Source organism: Elaeis guineensis, chromosome 8, assembly GCF_000442705.2.
Source record: "Elaeis guineensis isolate ETL-2024a chromosome 8, EG11, whole genome shotgun sequence".
NCBI classification, from domain to species: domain Eukaryota; kingdom Viridiplantae; phylum Streptophyta; class Magnoliopsida; order Arecales; family Arecaceae; genus Elaeis; species Elaeis guineensis.
In genome coordinates this window covers 122,299,183-122,325,222 of record NC_026000.2, presented here as the reverse complement: position 1 = coordinate 122,325,222, position 26,040 = coordinate 122,299,183, and positions in this window count along the sequence as shown.

The following is a 26,040-nucleotide window of genomic DNA, read 5'->3' as shown; positions in this document are numbered from 1 at the left end:
TCCATGTTAACCAGACCTTTCCCAGTCCATTACTGTAGAGAGAACAAAAGGATCCGCTAAGGCCTTTTTTTCTCTCTTTGTATGATTTGGATTATCCCAATTTGAAACTATTCCTAAAAATTTTATGAATATAGACCTAGCCAACATATAATCTTATGATCTTGCTTGTTGTACTAGCCCAATTCATGAATCTTATAGAATTCTCAATCAAAACCTATAGAAAAATATAAATAAATCCTCATAAGTAAATAAAAGAAAAAAATTCTTGAGATCATTTTCATTTTATCTGACAATGCCTCGGCCCTTCCCTCTCTCTCACTCCATCCCTCCCCTCTATCCCTCTCTCCCCCTCCATTCCCCACCACCCTCTTTGTCTCTCTCACCCATTCTTGCATGAATTCCTATAAGAATATTCAAACAAATCCTAAGTAAAGTCAGTCTAGATCACCTTACTTCCTCTTGTAACTACAAGAAGCTAGAAATATTCAAATATTCAATTCCAAGATGACTTCGCCACAAAAATATACACAATCTGAAGTTATCTTGACTATGGAACTCTTAAACTAGTGACTTCCATTTAGAGGATTTCTTCTAACACTAGGATGTGAGAATTTTTCTAACTATAGACTGCTATTAATTAATTATTTATTTTATTTTTATTAAAAATAGATTGATTATATGATCCGAATTAATGGACATACATGTAAGCCCAATATTGTTAGTGATTCTTGTGTTTTTAAGCTATGTGGGCTTTATGTTGGGTGGTATGGTTGGAGCGGCATAGTGTAGGCCTGAATCCAACTTGATCCTATGATGGAAGGGCCGATTAGGGTTAGCTTTAGATAGCTAGATCCCCTCTCCACTTTCTATAAGTATCATGAGATTAGTTCTCAGGTTTGCCTCATCGAATAGCCGCATGTTGAAAGAAAGCTGGAAAGAAGGACTTGACTTTTGGTATTCGTTTGAGTATCTGAAATTGATCTATTATTCAGAATCTATAGTAAATACAGGTATACATCTTAAATCTAGATTTATGAATCTCTTATATGTAGAGATCTGTTCTTCAATTATGATTTTGTGTTCTAATCTTCTGCATGAGATCTTTAGAAAAATCTCAATAATTGATATCAGAGTAAGATTTATTTTTATAGGAGATTAGAATCAAATAAAGAATAAATTTGATTTGATATAATCAATAAAAAAAATTAAAGAAAAAAAATAAGATAGATGAGGGATGGATCTCATGCCCTCTTCTCCTTTTCTTCTCATCAGTCGGACCCCATCTCCGACGGATCAAGCTTCGTTGGTGATTGGGATATGGCACAATGAAAGGCCGACAATCCCGTCTGGCTCTAAAGATCCAAACATAAATAAATTTTAAAAAAAATCAAGAAAAAAGAAAAAAGGGGCCGATGGTTCTTGCCGTCGTGCCCTCCTCCTCCTTCTCCCTGCGGTGACTGTTGGCCACTGTCCGAACAAGCGGCGATGACTCTGATGAGCGATGGTGTTGTGAGTAAACTCCTCTTCACCTACCATCATAGATCGGAACCAAAAAAAAAAAAGCAAAGCGAGGGCCGGTGGTTCCCGCCACCATGCCTTCCTTCTCCTCCCTTACTGCCACCATAAGCACCATCCAGGTAGGCGGTACTTGATTCCAACAAGCACCGATGTCGGATGCACATTTCAAGGGGGTTTAAACCAAAAAAAAAATAAAGGGAGAAAATCAAGATTGTCGGATCTTTGTTGACCAACGGTTCTCACTTAATCGCTGATGACTAGTAGTGACCGGTGGTTGGGAGATGGCATAGGCCCATCAATTGGTCAGTTTTTGATAGCCACCAACCCATTTTGAGGTGGAAGAGGTGCCGGTTTAGCCCTCTTTTTGCTGCTCAATCGTAAGAGAGAAAACCCTTTAAGAGATTTCAGATTTTGGATTTCAACCAAAAATCCAAATCTGATTTGCTAATTTAAGTTTTATGATACTTTTGCATTTTAGTCCCTGCATAATACAATATCTGATTTCAGTACTTTAAAAAAATTACATTTTAGTTTGTGTGATGTAATTTATCATATAAAGGTCTTGTATTATAGTTTAGCCCCTGTTGAAATTTATATTTCATAATAAGTCCTTCAAAACTCTAGTTTAGTCCTTGAAAAGATTTATTTCTAATGATAGTTTTTAAAAATTATTTTTTAATATTTCTATGATTATGTGGCATAATATACCATTTTCTGAAATATTATCTGAGATATGATAGCTTGAAAAATTAATTTACCATGTGATAGATCCTCTGGTAGCATGTACTTTTTTAGTTGTATATATATATTTTATATACTTTCAATTTTTCTTTAGAAGGTTAAATAGATTAAAACTTAAATTATTTATTTATTTCAATTGTACAAATTTATTATTGTGGCTTTGGAATGCATATTGTGCTGTAATATTATTAAAAAATATATCGTAAAGCCAATTATTTGATGATTGTGCTAATTATATATAAATTGATAAATAATAAAAATTATTTGATATTTTTTATCACAAGATTATATCTTCTAACGAACTTCTATATTGTGATGAAGTCCATAGATTATTTTGATCGATAAAGAAGGATTTATCGCATAATCCTTAAATTTATTCACGACAAACGATATACTATTATTAGGATGATAGCGATATCAAGTGTAGGTTATTGTGTGCCATATGCATTGATTATCCTCGAATCAATGGTGTGGAGACACTGGTATGGCATGCAGTGAGATGTAGGAGTACATCGTTATGAAATATAATCAACTACAGAGTACTCTACTGTCAAGATAGCTCACGAAGGTATGGGTATAAGTGTCTCTCTGATCTGAGATCACGATGGTGACTTGCAAGCAACTCACTGTACTTTGATGTTGGACTATCTGAGTTTATAATTCAGTGATGGAAGATTTTTGAGTGCAGTCAAGTACTTATCAAGTCGGTGCGTGAGTCAAAATGAGATTAATCTTTTCGAATTAATAAGAGTTAATGTATCAATGTATTTCAATTTAGCAAAATCTGAGCTCGGATAATCCATGAAATGAATTTGAAAAGTTAAATACAATGTGAATGACTTATCTGGAATTGATAGTTAAATCTTTAATCATCCTTGAGCATTAAGATCAAAAAGATATATTATACGATAACCATACACCAATAGGTTCTTGAATGTTGCTTCACCTTCATTCGATCTATCCGGACGTCGGGTCACCATTGCTAGATGGTTACATCGATTGGTTCTAGAAGTTGTTCTTATGCTACCAGCTTAGATTTGAACTTATGGGATCATACTCAAAAAAAATTTCTAATTGATCATGTGGTTGATCAACGATTGAGAATCGTTCAAAAGCTTAATCATCAATTTGATTGATAATTAACCTTATGCAAAAGTTATAATAAATTAATTTATCAAATATTAGTAAATTAATAGAAGATTAATTAATAATTAGATTACTGATTATCTCAATTTGATTAAGCAAAGAGGATTAAATAAAATCTAATTAAATTAGATTCAATTAGGTTTGATCCGATTAGGTTATGAGATGATCTAATCGCTAAGAAAGAATTATTTATGATTTGATCAGGACTTTGATTCAATCAATTTTAAATTTGATTAAAATTTGATTAAAATTTATAAACTAATTAGATTAGATTTTATATATTTTATTTGACTAAACTAGATATGATTTGGTTTGGATTCAAATAAGGAAATTAAGAGTTCTTATTGGAATAGGACTCTTCTCCCATGGCCTCCCACTTTGATGCCATATATCCTCATGCACAAATAATTTTTGTGTGAGATTTTTTTATGCCAAAGAGTTTTTTTTCTTCTCTATCTCATATCTAAATTTAATTTAATTTTGATAAAAAAATTTTAAAATTAAATTTTAAAATATTCCTTATCAAGAGAGTCTGTTCTTATCCAAATCAACCTTTCCACGCCCACTTATTTTTTTCTCTTTGTATATACGATATTTTGAAGAGATTTTTCATGGGAGATCAGGTACTGATTTACCATAAAAAATATGAAAAGGGGCATCCCATATTTTTTTGACATATTTTAGTATAAATTTTTGAGTAGGGGTGACAACACATCAAGAGTCCATGATCTCTAGGACTCTTCACCCCACCTCCTTATACATTGAAATAAAAGAGTTTTATTTCATTCTTATGCATGTAAGAGACCTAAGAGAAGGCCTTCACATTGAAAGGAGTTGGGCATGGGTTCATAGCATGAAAAAGAAGAGGAGAGTCCTTCTTCTTGGGGTGTGCGTAAAATCTATTTTTTAGATTTTATACCTTTGAATTTAGGAAGAGAAAAAAAAATAAAAAAAATTATTTTTTTTCTATCTTTCTTTCACCTCTTAATCTTCTCTAGAAGTTCATCTTCAATCTTTAAAAAGATTTTAGAGATTTGAAGAAAAGATTCAGATCAGTCAAGAAGAAGATATTCGCGCGAGCTAGTACTCTCGAGAAGATCGATTAGATTGGGGCTTCGATTGGACTTCCCGTAGAGGTCGGACGTATGTGCAGCTACAAGCAACCAATGAGGACCCTCTCTACTATATCTCTCAGTAGCGGTGATCATCAACCATGCTCAGATATCAAGTTCTGAACTCAGATTAGAAGTATATGTATTTACTGCTCGCATACATGCATGCTAATTTTATCTTCAATATTTTTTAGATTTTATATGCAATATATCATATCATAGATCTTAGAGTAGGTTGATTTAATGATTAGATCATATCATGTTAGATTAATTTAATTAATCTAATTATCTTTCACTATAATTTATTCAAAAAAGTTTCGAAATACATGCATGAAATCACCTATATTTCCTAAGAGTGGTATCAGAGCCTAGATTCATTATGACATGATTTATATGTATATTAAATCTAAAATTTAATTTATTTAGATATGATATATGATATTCAAATCTAAATTAAATTAATGATGGATCAACAAACTGATATAAGGTTGTCCTGCTGTAAGATTTATCCCTTATAGTGAAAAGATTATCCTAATTTGTACTATCCTTGATAAAATCTGATTTTATATCATGCATGTAATATTTATGATCTGATTTAGATATGATCTAAAATTATAATCAGATCTGATATAATTTAGATTAGATCTAAATTCATGCATATATGATATGTGATTAGATTAGATAATCCAATTAGCAAGTACTTGGATTGGGTTGATCACCAGGCCGTCCGATCATAGGAGCAAGAAGGGTTTAAAGACCCTCTCTTTCCATTCGATGGGGTGCTCTTATGGTCTGTAGGGGTGTTATGTAATTAAATCCCATGAAGAAGAATACGAAAGGAAGAACTTATTTTTCTGCAAAATCCAATATTTTGAAACCTTAAGTTTGTTGTATGTGATATAAAGTTGTATGAAATTAAGACATCTAATCTATATGATTAAAATTATTTTAATCATAAAAAAATAAAATTTCGAATCATAAAATTTTAGATATGATCTAAAAGTATTATGATTGATTTTATTTTAATAGTATGCAAAATTTTCAGATCTAAAACTTTTGAATCGTGCTCACACAATTATCAAGCTGATCTATTTTGAACTGAGTTAATCTGGTCCCCTTGTATAGCCGACTCAATATTGATTGAGTCGATCCAGTTTCAGAACAGAAAGTCTTTGCATAATATTTATTATAAATTATTTACAAAACAAAAAGGTTGAAATTATTTCAATCCTAAACCTAAACCCATGTTGATGCTGAACTTAATTGAAAATTAAGTGTAGAATCGATTAGATCTAGAATTATAATTTAAGATCTAATGACATTACATAAAATATAGGGATATGGGTTAGCTTAAATCAGGTCTTCTTAATTGGGTTAGATCTAAGGTTAGAATTAAAGAGTTAATAGGACTAACTAGAGAAATTAATTAAATCTAACCAAATATTAAATTAGATTAAATCAGAATTTTCTAGAACAATACAGTATTGTAGATGGTCAAGTCCATATCTTTGATTAGACAAATGGATCTTGTTATGACTTAGTGGTTGAATCCAAATTATTAGGTTGGTCAAATCGAAGCTAATTAATCAATTAGTGCTGAGGTAAGTTTGGCATTTCGATCGATGATTTTTAATTGAAAGTGATTTATTGATCATTTCGATAGTGTCTAAGGCAAGCTTAGCAGATCCTTCCACGATTTCAATTATCTGATCAATTTGATGAATTATATCTTCATTAGATCGCTAAGTGATTCGAGTTGACCATGTCATTAAAGTTAATCAGTGTGACTGATCTAAGTGTCAGTTCAACCAGCATGACCTTAGTCCAATTCAATTACTGATGAAGTTAGTGGGAGATTGTGGTTTACTGGTTGATCTCTTTTCATCTCTTCTCTAAACTAATTCTTAAATCTTCTAAATTATTAATCCATAAAATGAGCTAGTTATGGAGATAATTAGATCATAACCTCTCATTAAGGTGAATGATAATGCATCCATTATTTTCAATTGACATTGCAGACGCCATCCATCTGGTGTTCTTTTAGAATGATGAATTATCATTTATCATATGATAACTCTATTGTACTATCTGATGATGGTTGGATTGATCGAGTCATTCTCAGACCTGATCATTTATTAGTTAGAAATACTGAGTAGGTTCATGTTAATGGTTTGACCTAATCGAAATTTTCAGTGGAGGCTCATCACCTACTGAAATAAAATCTGAGATAAAATTAATTATTAAAAATTATTTGAAAAAATAATTATTTGAGAACCTATCCATAGATGCATATGAGTTGACGAGCCATCCTCGAGCTTGTATGCAGTTTGTGTGGATTCTATACCTACTTAGAAATTAAAATAATTCTTCAGATTGGAAGTAGAGGCTACCAATTTGACTAAAATAGTGAAAGAATCTTTAAACTAAAGTCCAAATTTTTAGACTTAATCAATTCATAAACATAGAGGTCTTGTATTTTTTTTCAATTATGGCTAGATGTCTGTTGTTCCATTCACTGTTTGACAGTGGCTAATTTATAGGATCCAACTTCGATAAATGGTATCGAAAGTTATAAATAGTTCTAAAGTACGAATGGATCTTACATATGATTATAGATCTAGCACCTGAAGTTTTCACGTCCAACACATATGATGCGATCAAAGATACTTATCAGAAGTGGCCAAATGATCATATCACCATATGTTGTATTTTGAGAGCTGTAAAGAACACGATTTTAGTTGTAAATTTATTAATGCTCAGTGGGAGAAAATTCTTCAAATATTGAAGGAGTTCTTTTGTACCTCTGAAGATGTGTCTTCAGCAGGGTAACAATTATTTAAGAAACAAAAGAAAAGAAGGTGCTAAAGAGTGGTGCTTGGGCTGAAGAGCCCAAACTGATAAAAGAGTCTAAGATAAATCTAGTCTGGTAGAGTCCCTTGATCCGAACAGACTAAGGAAGAAAAATCAACAAAGGGTTACTCGACAAGGTACTTATATGATAACACCTTGTGATTTCTCTATTTTTAATAACACCTTGTGATTTTTCTATTTTTGACACTACTGCATCAGTATTGGATATCAAAGTTCATGCAAATTGTTGCAACGACTTTAGATTAGTAGAAAATTTGAAAACAGTAAGAGGTTCTTGAATGTTGGAGATGGAAGTTATATTCTAATCCTAATTTTAGGAATTTTCAAGCAAATTTTCAATTCTAACAATGTCATTTTAGTGATTGTCATTATTATCTAATGATTTTTATGATATCATTGTGAATGATGTCAAAATCATGTGGACAACTAAGAAATGGTATTTATAAATAGTCACAGTCTGTTAATGTATTGTATACTATAAACGAACTCCTTAAAGTAGATAATATCATAAATATTTATCTTTTGTATTTAGGCTCAGTCATTTAATAAGAATAGGATCAACAGGAGATAATTTTCGAAATCAATAATTGTGAATCATTGTCAATCTGTCAATCCTATCTCTTTAGTAAGATCACCAAGTCATCTTTGCTAGAAAAAGTGAACAAGTCAATGATGTTCTGAGTCTAATACATACTGATGTATTAGATCTACGAACATATTTATCATAAATTTAGATTATTTAAAATATTCAAATAATTTATAATAGGATAGAGAAACAAACTAGAAAGATTATTGAAACTCTTTAGTCAGACCAAGGATGAGAATGCCTTTCTGATGAGTTTTTGATATATCTAGAAGAGAATAAGATTCTCTTTTATTGGAATCGACTTTGTTAGACATAGTTCGATCTATCATGGATTTACAAGTCTATCAGTCTTCTTTTAGGGTTATACTCTTAAAACTCTTATTATGTTCTGAACTGGATTTTGAACTAATCAATCGTAAGGACTCCATATGATATATGGACTAGGCATAAGCCGATACTTTCTTACCTTAGAATTTGAGAGTGTTCAGTTTATGTCGAATATTTACAGATCGATTAGCTTGGATCTCGATCCTATATGTATTATTTTGTAGGATATTCTAAAGAATCTAGGGGATATAATTTTTATCATGCTAAAGAATAAGAGTTGTTCGATATTCTTTTTAAAAAAGAAGTACCTTGGTGAAGGTACTGATACCTTTAATATAAAATTTATGAAGTTCGACAGGTAGAAGAACCGACACAATCTGATGAACTCATAGAATCAGATTTGATTAGATCAAATCTGAAATCTATTGTAGAGGTACCATTAAGGAGATCCGATAGAGTACCACGTCCGTCGGATAGATACTTCGATATCTAGGTCCGGGACATGATTCTGTTGAACTCGATGAGAACAATAAAGATCTGATTGCCTACATGGATGCCATGCAGAGGTCCGACTATGATTAGTGGCTTGGAGCCATAAAGTTCAAAATAGAGTCCATGAAGATCAATGGTGTATGGACACTCATTGATCCACTCGAAAGGATAAAATTCATAGGGTGTAAGTGGATCTTCAATAGGATTAGAGAGTGCAGACGAGAAGGTGGAGACCTACAAAGCTCATCTAGTTGCCTAAAGATATCGTTAACATTATGGTATTGACCATAATGAGACATTTTCTTCTAAGGCAATGCTAAGTATTTCAGAGTTAAATGTGTATTTTGATAAATGATCAAAATGCAGGACTTCGTTGAGAATGAAGAAGAACCCTGCAAATACAAATGGGTTAATAGTTCTGTGAGTGTATTTTTATTTTTATATGAATGAAATTTCTTAATCGAGAATGAATTCTTTACATTGCAAGGAATAAAGGTTTCGCTATTATCATGGTTCTCATAGAGGACTTAGGAAAAGGCACCTCTCATCTAGGATAAAGATTTATAGAGATGATCTAAAAGGTTGCTTGAATTTTTCAGTCCAACGTACATAGAGTGTTTATGAGTAGAATTTATTCTATCATGTACACCATGTACGAGACTGGATATGGTATACTCATTAGGATAATGAGTAGATACTTGAAGATTCGGGTGAGAGTCACTGAAAGGTCATTCTTAAGTATTTGAGAAATACTAAGGACCGATGACTCGATTATGAAGAATTTGATTAAAAATTATAAAATTTAATTTTAATTTTTAATTAAATATTATAATAGCAAGAATATGTCGGAATACATGTTTATCCTAAATAATGAAGCAATCTGCTGGAAAGGTTCAAGCAGAGCAATATAGCCAAATTCAAATTGCGAGCAGAATACCTTACAACATTCGATGCTTGCAAGAAGCTATGTGATTATACAGATTCACTGTCAAGCTAGGAGTGGCATCCTTCGATGATGGTCCTGCTGTATTGTACAGCACTGGAGCCATAGCTCATGCCAAGAGTGAAGTCCATTAGCTTACTAGGTATTTTGTATCGCTACCATTTTATTCGAAAAATCTGTTAAGATGACGTCAATTTTAGAAGATCAACGAAAAGAGAATGTGACAATCTATTTACTAAAGCCTTGGTAACTAGGAGTTCTAAGATGATAAATTGAAGATGGGTATATGATACTATACTGATTGGCTTTAGTTCAAATGGAAGTTATTGAAAAATATGTCTTAAAACTAATCGTTTGACGATTGTGCTAATTATAAATATATATGAATTGATAAATAATAAAAGTTATTTGATATTTTCATCATAAGATTACATCTTCTAATGAATTTTTATGTTGTGATGAAGTCCTTAAGATTATTTTGATTGATAAAGAGAATTTATTGCGTAATCCTTAAATTGATTCGTGACCAAACGATATGCTATTACTAGGATGATAATGTTGTCCTAAGAATTGATTTTGATGATCAAAATCATTTGGGAGACTACTAATGAGTTTCTTATCCTTGAAGAATACTTTTGTATGGTTTCAGATAGTCCAAAAATATTGAGTTTGAAAAGCCTCTTCAAGGGTACCAAAGTTAAAATTTTGTAAGTTGGAGATGATTTTAAAGCCTTTTGAAAGTGTCAATTCATTCAAATCCATTTAAGAGTGTTTGATAGTATTTTGGTAAGTTTCGATATTTAAATGTATTAAAAATTGAGCTGGAACAGAATGGGGCGACCCATTAGGTCATCCACTTGCAAAGGGGAGCCGACACGTAGCTATCTTGGCTTTTGGCACGTAGTGGGGCAAGCCATGGGTTGACCCTTGAGAGCTTGAGACCAAGACAGAGAGTATGGTTCTCTAGTTGACCAATTGGGTCGACCCACTGCGGCACGATGTGGTATAAGGCTAGTTTTCAGCTTATTTTTGATGTATTTAATCTACATTAAACATACTCCAACGGCTCTTAATCAATTCTAAGATACTCTCAAGACTTAATGAAGACTATAAATACTTTTAGAGATGAAAAATCAAAAAATATCTAGGTATTCAAGCTCAAATCCGAGAAAAAGAAAAAAATCGTAGAAAGAGAGAAAGAAGTATTTAATCAGCTTACCAACCACTCTCTAGTGCATTCAAGTATTTAAATTATCTGGGGTGTCCAACAAAGGCTTTTACTCCTTGAGTATTGTACTTTTATTATTCTATTGTGCTCATTTAAGGAGCTTTTTTATGCTAAAAATTTTATACTCTATTCATTTGCTATTGTACTTTGAGTTTTGAGTTTTGAAGGATTCCAAAACTCAGATAGGTTGATCCGAACCTGTAATCAGAGGGTTTATGGGTTGGTTTATCCTTGAAAAATAAGCATTCTTATTTAGACAGCAAGGGTCAGTGTAATCTAATATTTGTAATTGGAAATCCTTTTAGTGGATTGAATTCTTAAGTTGGACTTGGAGAGTGGATGTAGGTGCAAGATTGCACCGAACCACCATAAATCCTTAGTGTTTGATTTGCTTGCATATTTTTTCTTCCTTGTTGTGCTCTATACTTGTTTATTTATTAATTATGTTTGATCTTTTGCATTATTAATTAACTCATCTCACTCATCAAGTTGAGCAATTCCTTGTGAGCACTAATAATAAAAATTTTAAGAGAACCAATTCATCCCTCCTCTTGGGCTCCATATCTGGGTAGCAAATGGTATCAGAGCCTGATGCTCTAGTCTTTGCTTGATTTAACCATCAAGAATCAAAAATCTATGACAACCCAATTTGGCACATCTCTAGTTGAGGGTCAATCCACCAACCGACCTTCACTTTTCAATGGATCCAACTACACCTACTGAAAAGCTCAGATAAAAATATTTATCCAAGCATTTGACTATGATATGTAAAGTATCATAGTGAATGAACCTCACACACTACTAAGTTGATTAATGGTGTGTCCTCCCTAAGTCAGAAGGTGAATAGGATGAGTTTGATAAGAAAATAGCTCAGCTTAATGCTAAAGCTATGAATATCTTGTACTGTGCCTTAGATGCAAATGAATGCAACCATATTTTCATATGTAATTCAATTAAAAAAATTTAGGATAGGTTAGAAGTTACATATGAGGAATAAACCAAAAGAGTCAAAAATTAACATGCTTGTGCACAATTATGAATTGTTTAAAAGAAACATGATGAGTCTATAACACAAATATTTACTCATTTTATAATATCATAAATGATCTAAAGAGTCTTGAAAAGTGTTATTCTAATAGTGACTTGTAAGAAAATTTTAGGTCTCTACCAAGATCGTGGGAGGCAAAGGTCACGATAATTCAAGAAGCCAAAGACTTAAACATCTTACCTTTGGAGGAGCTGTTGGATCTCTCATGACCCACTAGCTGACCATGAAGCAGCATTTTGAAGAAGAGACCAAAAGAAAGAAGACAATTGCCCTCAAATCAATGGCTCAAGAAGAAAAAATTCAGAAAAATCAAAAAATGTGAAGATGATGAGGATTTGGCATTGATCACAAGAAAATTCAGATGGTTTATGAAGAAAAGAAGATAAGGGACCAAGAGAAGACCACCAGTTAAGAGGGAGCTAAGTAAAAAAAAAGAGAAAGAACAGTCCATCATTTGTTATAAGTGTAAGAAGTCAGGCCACTTCAGATCGGACTATCCCAGCTCAAGAAGGGTCCGAAGAAGTTCAAGAAGAAAAGGACAATGATGGCTACGTGAAGCGACAGTGATGACTCCACCTTAGATCATGAATCCCATGAAGAAGCCAACCTGTGCCTTATGGCATACGAAAATGAGGTGTGTCTTGCATTCCAAGTAACGAAGCGAAAGTGGTGTCTTGATAGCGGATGCTCAAGACACATGACCGATGATGAGTCTCAATTCATCACCTTGGAGGCTAAGAATGGACGGATGGTCACATTTGAAGATAATGGTAAAGAAAAGATCATCGGCATAAGTAACATTGGTATCACTCCCTCTACTTGTATTGAAAATATTTTGCTTGTAGATGGTCTTAAACATAACCTATTAAGCATTGGTCAATTATGCGATAGAAGTTATAAAGTAGTTTTTGAATCATCTATGTATATTATAACTAGTCCTTTTGATGATAGCATTAGGTTCATTGGATATAGGCATGACAATGTTTACATAGTAGATTTGGATAATCTTTTCATGTAAAACATACAATGTCTTGTAGTCATGAATGCTAAAATCAATGAGACTAGTTAGCTTTGGTACTGTAGGCTTGTACATATTAGTATGCACACACTATCTAAAATTATTAAAAAAGATTTGATTTTTGATTGCCAAAGATAAATTTTGAAAAAGATAAAATTTGTGATGCATGCTAATTAGGTAAGTAAACAAGAGTTTTTTTTAAACCTAAGAACATAGTTTTAACTTCTAAACCCTTAAAATTTTTACATATAGATTTATTTGGTCCTACAAGGATAACTAGCTTAGGAGGTAAAAGATATTATCGATGATTTTTCGTATTTTACTTGGGTCTTATTTTTAGCATCTAAAAATGAAGCATTTTCAGTTTTTTCTAAGTTTTATAGAAAAATCCCAATTGAAAAAATTTATCAATTACTTCAATTCGTAGTAACCACGGTATCGAATTTGAAAATAAAGATTTTAAAAAATTTATGATAAAAAATGTATAGATCATAATTTTTCGACACCAAGAATACCCCAATAAAATAGGATAGTAGAAAAAAAAATAGAATTCTTGAAAAATGATCCGTACCATACTATATGAGAGCAATCTCTCAAATTTTTTTGGCAGAAGTTATCAACACAGCATGTTACATCTTAAATCATACTTTAATAAGATCAATTTTAAAGAAAATACCTTATAAATTATGGAAGGATAGAAAACCTAACATAGGGTATTTTCATATTTTTGGTTCCGTTGCTTTGTTTTAAATAATGATAAAGATAGCTTAGAAAAATTTGATGCTAAAACTGATGAAGCTATCTTTCTTGGCTATTCCACTTCTAGTAGAGCTTTTAGAGTTTTTAATAAAAAAATGTCATTAGTGAAGAGTCAATTCATATAGTTTTTAATGAGACTAATGATCTTCCATCAAAAAAAGAGAAGATGCTGATGATGCAGATATCATAGAAGAAAGAATAAAAAAGCTCACCATCAAAGACTTAAATGAGCAAAATAAAGACCAGCTGAAGAAAAAGCATAAGGATTAGAGCATCAATGATTAACATATTTAAGAACAACCTCAAGGTACAAGTGATCTTTCAAAGGAATAGAGGTATGTCCATAATCATCCCAAGAAATTAATCATTGGTGATTCGGCACAAAGGTAAGAACTCGATCTTCTCTTAAAGATATATATAATTATGTAGCTTTTATTTCTCACTTAGAACCTAAGACAATAGAAGAAGCTGAACAAGATCATAATTGGATTAACACTATGCAAGAAGAGTTAAACCAATTTGAAAGAAATAATGTTTGGACTCCTGTTGCTAGACCTAAAAACCATCCAATAATTGAAACAAAATGGGTATATAGGAATAAACTTGATGAAGATGGTAATGTAATTAAAAATAAAGCAAGACTAGTTGCTAATGGATATAACCAACAGAAAAAATTAATTTTGATGAGATATTTACACCTGTTGCTAGATTAGAAGCTATAAGAATATTGCTTACTTATGCATGTTTCATAAATTTTAAACTATTTTAAATGAATTTAAAAGTATTTTTTAAATGGTTATATTGCTGAAGAGGTATATGTAGAGCAATCCCCAGGTTTTAAAAATTATAAATATCCAAATCATGTATTTAAATTAAACAAAATTTGTATGGTTTGAAACAAGTCCCTAGGCTGGGTATGAAAGACTAAATAAGTTTTTATTAGAAAATAATTTTTCAAAGAAAAAATAGATACACCTCTTTTTATAAAAAGAAAAGATAAAGAGATACTAGTTATACAAATATATATTGATGATATTATATTTGGATCTACTAATGAAGCTTTGTGTCAAGAATTTGTCAAGTTTATGCAGGGATAGTTCGAGATGAGCATGATGGGAGAACTCACCTTCTTCTCGGACTCCAAATCAAGCAAATAAAGGAAGGGATCTCCATCATCCAAAGCAAGTACATAAAAAAATTATTAAAAAATTTGAGATGGACAGCTCCAAAAGTATAAGTACTCCTATGACCCCTTCTTGTAAATTAGATAAGGATGAACATGGTAAGTCTGTTGATTCAAAATTTTATAGAGGCATGATAGGTTCTTTGTTATATCTTACTGTCAGTAGGCTTGATATAATATCAGCTTATGTATGTATGCTAGATTTCAGTCTAACCCTAAAGAATCACACTTGAATACTGTTAAAAAAATATGCAAATACCTAAAAGAAACACAAAATCTAGGACTCTGATTTTCTAAGCAATCTTCTATAGATTTAATAGGTTACTCAGATGCTGATTTTGCTGGATATAGATTAGAAAAAATATTAGTGAAACTTGTCAATTAGAAATCAACTTAATCTCTTGGTTTAGCAAGAAGCAAAATTTGATGGCATTATCTATGGCCAAGGTCGAGTACATTGTAGCCAGAAGTTGCTGTGCTCAAATCTTGTGGATTAAGCAACAGCTCACAGATTTTGAGATTGAACTTAAAGAATTCTCATAAGATGTGACAATACAGTGCCATTAATTTGACTAAGAATCCAATCCAACATTTCAGGTTAAAACATATCGAGATTAGACATCACTTTATGAGGAAACATATTCAAAATAATGATGTAATACTTGAATATATAAATACTGAGAAATAATTAGCTGACATATTCACTAAAGTATTAAATAAAGATAGATTTTGTGAAATTAGGAGGAAATTAGGCATCTTAGATCTTTTTGCTTGATCTCTCATTATAGTTCTTCTCTCAAAATCTTTTCAAAATTCTTTTACTTCATCATCTTAAATTTAGATGGCATCTGATTTTTATTTGAGGTCTATTTTAAGTCAATTAAAAATCATTAGAGTTATTCAGATATGATCTCAAATTTTTTTTCATTAAAATTTTTTATCAAAAAATCATACCAAAACTTATGTGAGCTCTATAAGATCATCTTAAGTCGATTCAAGTCTTTCTCAATTTTTTTTTCCTTCGATTTTTTTCTTATTTTTGAATTTTTTCCTGCATCGCCTGAACCAACTGTGAATGGGACAACCCATGGGATGTCTCAATTGCCAGATAAACAGTTCGTAAGGTATGATTATGGATCGATCCATTTAACTTTTTCCTAAAATCCCAAAGAGGTCGGCTCATCTACTGTTCATCTTCCTTCATCTTTGTCCCAAATTAAAACCCTCTCCAAGCTTTCCATCAGCCATAAATCCCTAAATCCAACCTTCAATCGATCCAAAAATCCCTAGAATCTACCATAAAAACTTGGGTAGTCACTTTCTCTTGGCTGATCCATGATCAAAACTCATTCTTTCTTGATCTTAACCGAACCCTTGAAACCCTCCTTTCAAAAATCTTAAATGTAGACCATCCATCTCTAAATCCCTCATTTCTCTTCATCCTCATTATCCTTTCACCTTCTATTCCTCTCTTGATCAATTTCTTGAACCTTACTGCACCAAATGGCTCCCAAGATGCGGCTGCCCCAAAGAAGAAAATCTGTGAGGCCACCAGAGGTAGAAGAAAGAAGAAAGAGGGTGGCTCAGATCTCAGCTCAAGTCTCTCCTCCCAGGACTCCAAGTAAGGTTCTTCTTTCTGTCAGAAAAGTTGCTTTAGAGAGAAATATAGATTTTAGTTTCTTAAGAAGAGATAGTTTTTCAATTGGAAAGAAGATAGTTAAACAAGGGTGGAGGTTCTTCTGTTGCTTGTCTGTGCCAGTGTACATAGACTTAGTTAAAGAATTTTACTTAAATCTAGTGTTTAATGATGGAGTTCTAAGATCTATTGTAAAGGATATTGAGATTATCTTGAATGCTACAAGGTTGGGTAGGTTGCTTCAAATGCCTTGTGTGGGAAGCTATCTTGATGAGCTTCCTAGAAAGAAGATAGACTCAGGTCCATCCTAAGAAGAAATGATGTTGAATGTTTCATGAAGATAGAGGCAAAAGATTTGAGTGTGGAGATGAGACTACTCCACCACATGATCCTAGGATCTTCTTTCCCAGAGGGAGAAGTTATGACCTGATGACTGGATAGAATATATGTCTGATGCGCCATGTTATATCTGAGTTTCCACTGAATCTCCCATTTTTGATGATTGATGCCATAGGAAGGCCTTGAATAAATCCAAGGCTCCCTTACTTTATGGAATGACCTTGACAGTTGTTTTTAGACAGTTTGGTGTGAGTTTTGAGGAGGAGGCTGTGTGCAGGCTGCTGAACACTGACACTTACAATGACCATTCCTTTCGACGTATGGGTTTCATTAGAGTGGATGGTCGTTGGACCAAGAGTTGAGGTACTGTAGTTGTGGGAGGAGGAGTGTACTGAGGGAGAGGGTCCCTCATCACTACTTGAGCCCAGGTCGAGCTTTGATATTCATTTTGTGTCAAAATCTGAGGCAGATCCTTCAGTTAGTGCAACCCCGTCTACGAGCCGTGCCATGCCATCATCATCTAGATTGGGGGAGGATGAGATGGGACTGCTAGCTGAGCGGATAACAGATATTCTTTTCATCCAGCAGCAGCAGTTTCAGGAGCAGCTCCTTCAGCAGTTTCAGCAGCAGATCATTAAGCAAATACAGCCACAGCAGTATTAGCTTCCTCAGTCAAGCTCATTCTCTACTTTCTCATCGAATTTTTTAGTTGTGCCATATATCTCTTCTTTAGTATAGTTGTTAACTAATCTGAGCTCCAGATTAGAGAGTATGGAGAGCTTTATGCTCAGATTCAGTGACAGACTTTTTGATATAGAGAGTGAGATCAAATTGATCTTGGCTTCACTGTCAGCAGGAGCGAGCACCTCGAGCAGCTCTTCATCTGAGTTAGCTGATCTTGCTCAGGAGGTAGAGAGACTTCATGACCTGCTCAGATCGACATGAGTTGATCCGGACTGATATTAGAAACTCGAGGATTTTTTTCATCTGATCTTGAGGGGCACAGAATTTTAGTGAGAGGTGCCTTATCTCAGCTAGATGCCATTAGGATTCAGCTCCAGTCCAGACTCTCTGTATCCATTGAGCCTATCCTTGTTCAACCTATCACCTTCCATCCTCCGATCTCTTCTACTCGGATAGATCATCCATCGAGGCGAAGGCAGATGTGGTCGTGTTTCTACTTCGGAGTCATTCCTCATTTTGTTCCTTCTGATCACGAGCCTAATGCCTAGTCTCCCTGATCATGATTATTTGTTTTGTATTAGCTGCTTTAGGTCTCATACTACTTGGTTATAGTATTTTGTTAAAAAATGTATGGTAATGTATGGATTTATTGTGACTTGATCATGTACTTGACTTTTGTAACCTCCTATTTTTTGTATTTAAATGAGGTTATCTATTATTATCTTTTGTGTTGTTAACTTATGATTATGACTTCTTAGATATTTATAAATAAATTTTTATTCAATTAAAAGTTACCTGCTGTAGGACCGTAGCCCATAACCTACTTCTCTCACTTATTAAAAATTTTACTGTTTATAAACTCTCTTTAATCTATTTTTGATGATGTCAATAAGGGGGAAAAATAAGAAAGAGAGAAAGAGGGAGTTTTTACAGTTTTTACAAGTTGGTTATGTGATTAGAAAGGGGAGAGAAAGAAAGTAAGTATTTTTGTAAGTTGATTATGTGATTAGAAAGGAGAGAGAAAGAAAGTAAGTATTTTTTAAAATGATTATTTTATCTTTTTATATAAGAAAGGGGAGAATTTTGCTTTTAAAAATAATTTTTGGCAAAACTTTGATATTTCACAAGTAATTTTCAACAAAAATAAAAAAATATGATTTAAAACATCATAACTTGCTGATAATGTGGAACTCAAGATTCTCTATAACTTGTGTTCAACTTTTGGCACGTTCTCTTAATTTTCAAGTACTTTAAAAACTCAATATTTTGTCTTTATTGATCTTTCTTTGTGAACATTCAAATATTTTGTCATCATCAAAAAGAGGGAGATTATTGTCCCAAAGTTGATTTTGATTATCATAAACCATTTGAGGAGACTACTAATGAGTTTTTTGTCCTTGGAGAATACTTTTGTGTGGTTTCAAATAGTCCAAAAGTGTTGAATTTAAAAAGCTTCTTCAAGGTGTCAAAGTTGAAGATTTTGCAAGTTGGAGATGATTTTAAAGCCTTTTAGTGTTAAGTTTATTTAAATCTATTTAAGACTGTTTGGTAGTCTTTTGGTAAGTTTCGGTACTTAAATGGATGAAAAATTGGGTTGGAAAAGAATGGGGGACCCATTAGGTCATCCCCTTACAAAGGGGAGCTGGCACGCACCTGTCTTGGCTGTTGGCACATAGTGGGGTAACCTATGAGTCAACTCCTGAGAGCCTGAGATCAAGATAGAGAGCATAGTTCTCTATCTGGCTAATTGGGTCGATCCACTGTGGCACAGATGTGCATAATGGCTAGTTTTCAACCTATTTTTGATACATTTAATGTGCATTAAGCACACTCCAACAGCTCTTAACCGATTCTAAGTCACTCTCAAGACTTAATGAAGACTGTAAATACTTTCTAAGATGGAAAATCAAAAGAATATTTGAGGTATTCAAGCTCAAATCTGAGAAAGAAAAGAAAATTTTAGAAAAAAGAAAGAAGTATTCAATCAGCTCACCAACCATCTCCAACTACATTCAAGTGTTCAAATCATCTGAGGATGTCCAACAAAGGCTTCTACTCCTTGAGTATTATGCTTTTATTATTTTATTGTGCTCATTTAAAGAGCTTTTTTGTGCTGAAAATTCTATACTCTATTCATTTGCTGTTGTACTTTGAGTTTTGAGTTTTGGAGAATTCTAAAACTCAGATGATTGATCCGAACCTGTAATCAGAGGGTTTGTGGGTTGGCTTATACCCAAAAAATAAGTGTTCTTATTTGGACAGCAAGGGTCGATGTAATCCGACGTGTTATAATTAAAAATTTTTTTAGTAGATTGAATTCTCAAGTTGAGATTGGAGAGTGGTGTAGGTACAAGATTAGCACCCAACTACTATAAATCTTTAGTATTTGCTGTGCTTGCATATTTTTCTTTCTTGTTGTGCTCTATACTTATTCATTTATTAGTTGTGTTTGATTTTTTATCATTATTAATTAACTCACCTCACTCATCAAGTTGAGCACATTCATTATGAGTATTAATCACTAAAAATTTTAAGAGATCCAATTCACCCCCTCTCTTGGGCTCTATATCTGGGCAACAGAGAGCGATATCAAGTGTAGGTCACTGTATGCCATATGTGTTGGTTATCCTCATAACCAAATGGTATAAAGATATTAGTATGGCATGCATGTGAGATGTAAGAGTACATTATCACTGAACGTGACCAACTACGGAGCACTCTGCTGCCAAAAGTAGCTCACGAAGAGTATGGGTTTAAGTGTCCCTTCAACCTGAGATCACCATGGTGACTTGCAAGTAACTCACTGTACTTTGGTGTCGAACTATCTGAATTTATAATTCAGTGACAGAAAATTTTTAGATGCAGTCAAATACTTGTCAGGTCGGTGCATGAGTCAAGATGGGATTGACCCCTCCAAATTAGTAAGAGTTAATTTATCAATATATTTCAATTTAGCAAAATCTGAGCTCGGATAATCTATGAGATAATTTGAAAGGTTAGAATATAATGTGGATGACTTATCTAGGATTGACAGTTAAATCCATGGGCGTCCTTGAGTATTAGGATCAAAGAGATGAATTATACGGTAACCATACGTCAATAAGTTCTTGAATGTTGCTTCACCTTCATTCGACCTATCCAGACGTCGGATTATCATTGCTAGATGATTACATCGATTGGTTCAGAAAGTTATTTTTGTACTACTGATCTAAGTTCAAACCTATGAGATCACACTCAAAAAAATTTCTTACTGATCATGTGGTTGATCAACAATTGAGAATCGTTCGAAGGCTTAATCGTCAATTTGATTGATGATTAACCTTATGCAAAAATTGTAATAAATTAATTTATCAAGTATTAGTAAATTAATAAAATATTTATTAGCAATTAAATTATTGATTAGTTTAATTTGATTGAGTAAAAAAATTAAATAAAATTTAATTGAATTAGATTCAATTAGGTTTGATCCGATTAGATTATGAGATGACCTAATCGCTAAGGAAGAATTATTCCTGATTTAATCAAGACTTTGATTCAATCAATTTTTAATTTGATTAAAATTTGATTAAAAATTTATGAACCTAATTAGATTGAATTTTATATATTTTATTTGGACTAAACCAGATGTGATTTGGTTTGGATTCAAATAAAAAAATTAAGAGTCTTTATTGGAATAGGACTCTTCTCCCATGCACCTCCCACTTTGACGTCATATATCCTCACACACAAATAGTTTTTGTATAATATTTTTTACACCAAAGAGTCTTTTTTCTTCTCTATCTCATATCCAAATCAGATTTGGTTTTGATAAAATAAAGGTTTTGAAATTGAATTTTAAAATATTCCTTATCAAGAGAGTCTGTTCTTATCCAAATCAACCTCTCCATACCAACTTATTTTTTTCTCCTTATATGCACAATATTTTGAGATTTTTATAGAAGATCAATTAGAGAACTGATTTACCATAGAAAAATATAGGTAGGGGTGTTCCATATTTTTTTGGCATGTTTTGGCATAAATTTTTGAGTAGGGGTGACAACACATCAAGAGTCCATGATCTCTAAGACTCTTCACCCCACCTCCTCACACATTGAAATAAAAAGAGTTTTATTTCATTCTTATATGTGTAAGAGATCTGAGATAGAGGCCTTCATGTTGAAAGGAGTTGGGCATGGGTTCATGGCGTGAAAAAGAAGAGGAGAGTCCTTCTTCTTAGGGTGTGCGCAAATCTATTTTCTAGAATTTTATACCTTTAGATTTGGGAAGAGAAAAAAAAATATTTTTCTCTCTATTTTTCTTCCACCTTTTAATCTCCTCCAGAAGTCCATCTTCAATCTTTGAAAAGATTTTAAAGATTTGAAGAAAAGATCTAAATCAACCAAGAAGAAGGTCTTCATGCGAGCTAGCACTTTCGAGAAGACTAATCAAATCAGAGCTTCGAGTGAACTTTCCATAGAGGTCGAATGCATGTGCGGCTGTGAGCAACCAATGAGGACCCTCTCTACCATGTCTCTCAACAGCGATGATCATCGACTCGCACTCAGATATCGAGTTCTGAACTCAGATTAGAAGTAGATGTGATCTTCTGCTCACATGCATTCATGCTGATATTATCTTCAATATTTTTTAATTTTATATGCAATATATTATGTCATAGATCCTAGAGTAGATTGATTTAATGACTAGATCATATGCATATTAGATTAATTTGATTAATCTAATTATCTTCTGCTGTAATTTATTCAAAAAAATTTTAAAATATATGCATGAAATCACCTACGTTTTCCATCAAATATTACAGTGGGGTGCATGTTGTTAAGTATCCCTATTCTGGACTTGATCATTTGTGGACATACATGTGGTTAAAGTATGCCAACTTATATTTATTTGGACATTTATTTTTTTGTATAGATAATTTTATGGATTAGCATGAATACTTATCACCAAAGTGGTTTATTTATATTAGTTCATGAGATTTTTCATCATGAGAGGGATACTTTCTAGTATGACATACAATCGTCTATCCAAATGGGATTATTATGTGTTTTAACTAAAAATTGCATGGAGCATTATGTCGTGAGGGTGCTTTAATTTTTGGGATCTGTCTGTCCAAAGGAGATAGGCTTCTGAATGTTAGGATATTTTTGCTTGTGGCTTTATATGAAGAGTACTTATGTATATTATATATTCTATCTAAAGGAGAATATGTGATATTGTGTTTGGGCTCTTGTTTATAGCTTATCTTGTTATAAGCTTATGTTGTTTATGTATGTGCCCAATTGACTAATATTTTTGCATTCCTACAGTGTGATTGTATAGTCTCATTCGATGTTTACAATAACAATATTATCGTTGAGGTTTTGACTAGGTCAAATTATAAGAGGTGAAAGCAAGACATAGAATTTGCTCTAAAGATTGCTGACATTAATCTGGCATTGCATGAGAATGAGCTTGATAAACTCAATGATCAGAGTACACCTGAACAAAAGAATTATTTTGCTGAATGAGAAAAATTTAATAGGCTTAGCTTGATTGCTATTAAGAGGTCTATTTCTAAACATCTTCTGAGTGACCTGCTAAAGACCAATAATGCTAAAGAACTATTTGATGCTATAGGATAGAGATACCTTATATCTGAAAATATTGAGCCTAGATGCCTAATGAAAGAACTGATGCCATAAGATATGATAATGTTAGGGGTGTCAGAAAATATATTCTGAAAATGATTCATCTTCAAATCAAGCTTAAAGGTCTCAAATTGATCTGCCCGATTCTTTTCTTGTACCTCATGCTTTAAATTCTTTATTTGCTGAATTCTCCTAAATTAAAACTACCTATAATACTTTGAATAAAATCTAGAGTGTTAATGATTTGATCACTAAATGTATTGCTAAGGAAGAAAAGCTTAAGAAAGAAAAGAGTAAGAGTGTTCTTCTTTCCTTCCAATCTAAACCCCATTCTAGCAAGGGTTCTGTAAATCAAAAAAGATATAAATCTGCTACTCCTAGAGAGTCTCAGGATGCTAAAAGATATGCTAACAATCTCAGTCAAAATTATTCTGTAGGGTGCTCCAAAGCTGTAATTAAAAAAAATATCAAATATTTTCACTATAAAAAGAAAGGTCATATAAAGAGTCTATGCCATAAGTTCAAGTCTTGGATAGAAAAGAAAGAAAAATAGAAAGATAAGCCCTTAGTTCTTATTTGTTATGAGTCAAACATAGTCAATGTTCTTGTTGATTCCTGATGGATTGATAGTGGTGCCACAACTCATGTTGCCATTTCTTTGCAGGGGTTCATAAGTAAGTGAAAACCAAGTCTGAAAGAGGTCAAGCTGAAAGTAGAAAATAATTTTAAAGTTGAAGAAGAATATATAGGAGTTGTCAAATTATCTTTAGAGTCTGATTTTGAGATTTTTTTTGGAGAACACCTTTTATGTACCCTTTTTTAGAAGAAATTTGATTTCTATTTTCTCTCTAGATAGACTTGGATTTGGTTTTGATTTTCATAATGAAAATGTTAATTTGATGTTTAACTCTCAGATTGTTGATTATGGTATTTTAAAAGATAGATTATATAAATTATGTTTAGCTTGTGATAATCTCTATGCTTCTTTAAATATTCAGAATGTAGTTGCCAAGCATTATAGGATTAAAAATAGATCCTCTATCTTGTGGCACAAGTGCTTAGAGCACATATCTAAAGAAAGAATTGATAGATTAATTAAAGATGACATCCTACCCACCTTAGATTTTGAATACATGGAGACTTACATTGATTGTATTAGAGGTAAATCAATTAAGACTAAAAAAAAGGGACAATTTGTAATTTAGGCCTTTTGAAAATAATTTACACCGACATTAGTGGACCTTATTCCTCTACAATCTGTGGTAATCAACACTTCATCACATTTATTGATAAATTTTTCAATATAGTTATCTTTATTTAATTAAAAAAAATCAAATGATCTTGAAAAATTTAAAATCTTCAAAATAGAAGTTGAAAAATAACTAAAAAATATCATCAAGATTGTGAGATATGATCATAGGGGTGAATATTATGGCAAATATGATATAGTAGAATAGCATATGGATCCATTTGTCAAATACTTACAGAATTATGTGATTGTTATCCCATATACCATGACTGATAGTTTTGAGTAGAATGGTGTGGCCGAGAGGCATAATCATACCCTTAAGGATATGATGAAGAGCATGATGAGAAGGTTTAACTTCCCAAAATATCTATAGGGAGGGCTCTTAAAACTGTCTTGCATATTTTTAACAGTGTTTTCAGTACATCTGTGCCTAAAACATCTTTCAAACTTTGGACTGATAGAAAATCTAGCTTAAATTATTTTTGAGTTTGGGATTATCCTACAAAAATAAGAATATATAAGCCGACATAGAAAAAGATTGACTCTAGAACCAGTCGTTGTTATTTTCTTGGATATCTAGAATATGCTAAAGGATACAAGTTCTATAGTCCTGAGAGAGGTAACAAAATTGTAAAGTCACTGACTGCCAAATTTTTAGAACTTGATGTGGCTGATGTTGAATCTTCTTGGATTGTTGATATCACATGAGTAGTCAGATTGAGACTGTCCCCATTTCTATATCCATATCACATGAGAATGTAGTTCCTACACCCATTGATAGAGTGAATATTCAGGCTCTTAATCCTCCTGCCCCTATTGAGAATCTTCAACCAATCAGCCTATTGAGAAGGTGCCATTAAGGAGATCTACCAAACAGAGAAGGCCTGCCATTCCTAATGATTGCTTTGTCTATCTTGGGGAAAGTGACTATAACATTGGGCATGTGATTGATCTAGTAACATATCATGATGTTGTGAGCTATCTCTAATTCGATTTATGGATAGATGCTATAAAGGAGGAAATACAGTCTATAGCTAACAATCAAGTGTGGGAGCTTATTGAGCCTCCTGAGAATTGTAAACCTATTAGGTGCAAATAGGTGTACAAGAATAAGAAAGATTTTAAGAGAAGAATCGAACATTTCAAAGCTAGATTAGTTGCTAAAGGCTTTATACTTAGAGAGAAGAAACTGACTTCATTGAAACTTTCTCTCAAGTATCCTCAAAGGATTCTTTCAGAATCATCATGTCTTTAGTGGTTCATTATGATATAGAGCTTCATTAGATGGATGTTAAAACTACTTTTGTTAATGATAATCTCAGTAAGAGAGTATATGTGAAACAGTCTGAGAGTTTTTAGAAAAATGGGAGAGAGCATTTAGTCTATAAATTGAAAAAGTCCATCTATAGTTTGAAACAAGCATCTCGATAATAGTACTTGAAATTTGATGAGATAGTTACCTCTCTTGGCTTTGAGAAAAATAAGGTTGATCAGTGCATCTATCTCAAAATCAGTGGGAGCAAGCTTATCTTT